Consider the following 6,000-nt stretch of genomic DNA (forward strand, 5'->3'; position numbering starts at 1 on the left):
ACATCTAACAATATCTGAGTCACCTGGCTGAGAGGTAGAAGAAGCTGAATCAATGGAATCAATGGAAATACTAGGAACAACAGAAGCGAGAGAATTAGATAAAACATTAGGAGAAAGCACCTGGTTAGGTTCGCCCGGAAAAAAAACAACATCCTTTTTCTGCTTCATGGGCTTGGGAAGAACGTTCCTCTTGCTGGGCCTACCCAATACTCCCACTTTGGACCCACCAATTTCATTTAACTGTTTATACATTTTCTTTTTCCTAGTCACCGTTTTAAAATTTAAGACACTAACCTCTTCAAATGGAACACCACAATTTTCTCTTTCCTTGAAAATAGTTTCTGAAACGTCAGCTTCAGAAGTGGCCCCACCCACCTTTTTAGGAAAACCAACCCGTGACTTTGGTAAAAGTTGAAGCAATATAGTGTGGTCAGAAGAAAAATCTGGAACGATATTCTGATTGTCCATCTCCTTCCTTTTGTTCTGAATGATAGCCTGTATAGCATTATCAAAAGGTGAGCCCTCGGTTATAGTAGCTGACTCTACCAACCGACTAGGACATCCTTGCACATATCCGGAACCAAAGGGTAAAGAGATCTTTCCTCCTTAACCGTGGCAGTCGTCAACTGCATCATCCCTTGCTCCGATCCGATTCTTCTCCGTCGTTCCCACCCCTTCATCATATTCCTGTCTATCCTTGTCCACCGGAGCTTTATTATCCTCGAAAATCTCATCATCCTCAAACCCTCCATCTTCACTGTCTAGATCTATATTAGAGGAGAGATTATAATTAACCGTAGAAGCTGTTCTTTAAGAACCATATTGAAAGTTTCTTCATCAATTGAGACACTAAGCTGTTCTTTTAGAGAAAAATTAAAAGGAACCCTGTTGGAGCGGTATAGCGGCAAGCAACAAAAGATTTGGAAGTATTTATCTGGGATTTATCGTGTCCACAGAGATTGGTGAGAAGAATTGTCGTTCGACTATCTTGCGTTCTAAGTTTCATGATTTGGGTGCGGAAAGGTAAATGCGGGAAAAGTAAATAAAAGCAGATAAACAATCTCAATAGCCTAAGAGAAAGAGTTGTGGAATTGCATTTCGTTCTACCTGTCTAATACTTAAATCTGAATATCTATCGCTCTACACTCACAATACGCATCAACATCACCGGGCATCACTCGAGATGCGACATCGGTGTCCATGTCTGCAACACCGACGAAAGCTCAACCGTATTATTCACATCAGCGATTTCTCCACCGACACAAACAACACGGAGGCATTAGACTCGATACCCGCTACGATTGTTAGTTTTAAATCCATGTCTGCAACCCAGAAACTAACAGTTATCATTCCTAATCAAGATCTATGGTGTCCATGTCTGCAACAACACAAATCCAGAGCATTTAAGCAAAAAGATCAAGAACAACAACAATGATGATTTGTAAAGCGAATATATAAACGATCCCAGGATCCACAAATATACATACAATAAGAGTAGAAACATACATACAACACCCACCATTGGAATGAAACAAAGGGAAGAGAGAAGATGAATCAGAAAGATCTCACCGGTACAATGAAATCGAGACAGATCCATGATCAATCCACATGACGTCGCACCCAATGGTGTTTTCTAAACCTCTGAACTACCAAGAAAGGATCAGAGCTCAACTTGTCAAGAAGAGGTGATAAAAAACCTAAAAAAATATGTTCTAAGCTATTTATACAAACTGATTTACGCACAGCGTGCGGCACTCCCATTCCAGCGCGCGTAGCACGCTCTCACTTATGTACCAAACCGCCCTAACGCGCGAAGCGCCCTAAAAACCGCGTGACGCGCCCAAACTTGTGCCACCTTATGTTCTTCAAACTCAAAGAGTGCGCGACGCGCCCTACAGCGCGCGAAGCGCCCTGCACCAGAACAGCAGAATTATTTCCTCTTTGCTCTCGCAGCCGTGTCTTCGACACTTTATTCCTCAAGGCTCCGAAAATGCAAGAATATCTACCAAAATACAACAAAACTATCAAACGGTATAAAAGTGTATGAAAATACAAGTATTCGTAAAGTACACGTAATTACACAAAAGCGGAGGGTTATTCAAACGGTATTAACAAAAAGCATCGATAAGTGCCACTATTTACATACACAAAATAACTACAATTTGGCACTTAACAAATCCTTAGCATGATTCTAGCAATATCCATGTTTGAGGCAGAACAAGTATTTTCATCCACACAGATAAAAGAACCCAGATGATTTGCAATTCTTTCAAAAAAATCACTGCACCAAGCTTGGCAAGGAACCCCATATAGTCTCACCCACATCACCCTCTCCGAATCAACCATGTTTGATTGCCAAGGTCTGAAACTTTTGAACCATTGTTTCCACCACCAATCTCCATCATTTATAAGTTCCTGTATCAACCCTTCCTCCAATTCTTTTAGCAAACAAAAATTTTCTCCCAAGGGATGCACCTTAATTGAAAAGAAACCTTCAATCTCCATATGAGTTTGAATGTTGTACTTATCCCCCGAGAAAATAACCTTCCCCACAAACGCTTTTTACCATCTTTCTTTGCTTTCCAAAGATGTCTTGAAGCTGAACAAAGGACTAGCTGCCTCACCTGCCTTACCTCCTTTACCTGGATCACTTCCCTGTACTATGTCCGCAAAAGAAAGATTGTTCACCACCCTTTTGTTTAAGAACCTCTGGTTTTCTTCCCTGCAACCTCCACCACCGCGAACCTGCTTTTGGACATGACCCCTGAGTCTTCCATCCTTTACATCCCTCACGAACCTTGGCTGATTTACGTGTATTTTCTTCCCATCAATCACAATGTTGTCAAGTTTAACAGCTAACAGTCTCTCTTCCTTCACTTGTTTGAAACGCACAAAACCGAACCGTTTTCTGAATTTGTTACGTTTGGGAGGAATCACCACCTTGACCGTCTCTCCCACACAACTGAATAACTTGAAGATGTCCACCGCCCTGCTCCTCTCCGGAAATTCCGAAAAATAAAAAGTAGCGATTTCCACTCCTGCTCCCAGCTGCTTATACCACCATATGGAAATGTATCCCATCTTGCATTAACATGCCTGAAGATTTTTTTTATGCGATCTCTGCCAGGCCATAGTTATATTTTGAAGAAGAAAGAAAAAATCTAGAGAGAGGGGAGAGATACTTGAATTTTAAATCTTCATAAAAAGATGAATCAAAGCAAGATTAAAATTCAAATGAAGTATGGGGCCATCATAGGTGTTACTTTAGTATTTTTCATGGATGAGACATTGATAGAACTGAGTTGTTGGTTATTAGGAAAATAAGTACCATGTTCTAAAAATATTTAACTGAGTGTGTTCGGATTACAATCTCTACACACACCCTTACACAATCACCATAAACACCTCTCAAACAACAATGCATTGTATATTTATGTGTAAGATTAAAAAATAAAGTGTGTTCAAATTAAAATATTCATACACACTTCTAAAATTGCATATTCTCGTATACATATTAATTTTTATATTACTTTAACAATATTATTTTTTGAAAACACTATTTTTTTAAGAAAAAAACACTATTTATTGTATAAATATACAGAGTGGTTTAAGAATAGCGTTTCTCATTATTTAGTACGTGTAAATTTTAATGTGCAACTATATTTAATGTACATAGTTGGTGTAAAACATTATTTAGACTTGTATTAATTTTGATAAAATAAAACATTGAAAATAGATAATGGTGGTGGATCACCAAAGTCATTAATCAGTGCCAACAAATAAATATTGGCATACAGTTTTTTCTCATCATTACGTTTCTTTCTTTAATAATCGAATGAGTTTCTGAAAAGAGAACAACTCTGAATTGGCCATGTGAAGACTGAAGAGCATGAATCACAAAAATAAAAATAGGTTAATTTCTTTCACAAAATAGAACATGTCTTATTTGTACATGATAAGAGAGGTAATGAGAAATAGGAAATGAAAAACATGACCACTCCCCACTATGTAGGGCATGCAATAATGATAACCAGTACTAGGACGTGGTCTTCTCAATATTTATTTTATTTTATTTTGTTTTATTAATTATTTTATATCATTAAATATAAATTTAATAATATAACATTATAAAATATCTACTCCCTAGATTGAATCATCGGTAGCATTATTTTCTGCAGCCTTATTTATCGTCACTTATCAACTTTAGATTAATATAGATAAATTTTATTAAACTAATATAAATAAATATTAATTTTAAAATGTATAAATATATTTATAAATTATATTTAATAAAAAATATTAACGACAATTTATTTGCTTAAGTTTTATGTAAAATAATATAATATTTTACGTAATTAAAGAAAATGGAATTATTATAAAATTTGTCAAATGTAAAATTCAGTGTGGTTGAATGTATTTGTTAAGAAAAATTAAATTCATAATTTAACTTTTTAGTTATAAATCAATTGATCTTGTAAGAATGGAATATAAATTTAAAAATTAAATAGTTTAAAATAATAATCTTCATTTTTTAAAAATAAAATTTAAACTAGAAATTTGATATGTGATGTCTTTAATTTGTTGTGAATTATTATTTTTCGATAGATAATGATATATATATATATATATATATATATATATATATATATATATATATATATATATATATATATATATATATATATATATATATATATATATATATATATATATATATATATATATATATATATATATATATATCACAGAAACCCAGAGCTACAGAACGAAAAATTAGAAAGAACAATTACCTATTTATACACGATAGAGGCAAAATGTTCTAAAAATGAAAATTACAGGACACATATGAAACATAAACTACTCTAAACCACTTCCAAGAGGATAACACAATGGCACTTATGCACTCGTCAAAATTAAAAATGCTTCCCCTAAACAAAATTGCGTTCCTCATAATCCAGATGTTCCAAACTACAGCCATCCATATAACACCAACAGTTAATTTTTCTAAAACCTTAATTTTGTCAAAGAAAGCAAGATAATTTCTTAACTCAAGGTTTGTCAACGGGTTGGAATCGCCTATCCAAGATCCAACTTTCTCTCAAATTTTATTCAAGATTGGGCACTAAACAAACAAGTGATTAGAGTCCACCTCCTCTCTAAAGCACAAAACGCAACCACAGTTGGTAGCAGAGGTCAAGATCCCTCTATTCTTCAGCTGGTTCCTCGTTGGATTTCTATCCAAAACAATTTTCCATGCGAAGATTTTAAACTTATAAGGGGCCTCTATCGCCACATAAACTTCAACTTTTTCAACTTCCCGTCTCCCCCAACACAAGCTGCCCCTTTTCTGCTTATGGCATTCACACAAGATTTCACCGAGAAGCCTTCTTCTTCATTAACAGCCCAATTCACAACGTCCTCCTTTTCCTGCACCATGTGAACATGTGAAATATGATCGAGTAAGAACGTTACCAATTTCTAATCGTCTTCCTCGTCATAACTGAACCAGTCGATAACGTCCCATAGCCACCTGCCTTCCTCCCAATGCCCAGCATCTACAACAAACATGAAAGGGCTAGCTACTCTGACGTACAACTCGGGAAAAGCCTCTGAAATTGATTGCTCCCCGCATCACCTGCTGAACCAGAATGAGATTTTATCTCCATTCTTTACCCTGAATAAAAACAAATCTGATGTTAACAGACCTCTAGATCCCGCACAATCATTAATCAAAACTATGTCGCACCATCAAATAGAATCACATTTGTTTAAAATTCTTCCAACGTTCACAAACATCTTCAGCTCCGGATTGGAGTATCTAAATCTTAATATTTCGTAGCACACTACATTTTTGTCTGCAAGAATCTGCCACTTCCACTTCATTAGTAACAACACCTTCAAACTATCAATGTCTCTTATACCAAAACCACCCTAATCTATGGATTTGCACAGTTCCTTCTAGCCAACCCAACTAATACCTCTCTCCCCTTCCACTCCCCT

The sequence above is a fragment of the Vicia villosa genome, unplaced genomic scaffold (genome assembly GCF_029867415.1).
Source record: "Vicia villosa cultivar HV-30 ecotype Madison, WI unplaced genomic scaffold, Vvil1.0 ctg.001067F_1_1, whole genome shotgun sequence".
NCBI classification, from domain to species: domain Eukaryota; kingdom Viridiplantae; phylum Streptophyta; class Magnoliopsida; order Fabales; family Fabaceae; genus Vicia; species Vicia villosa.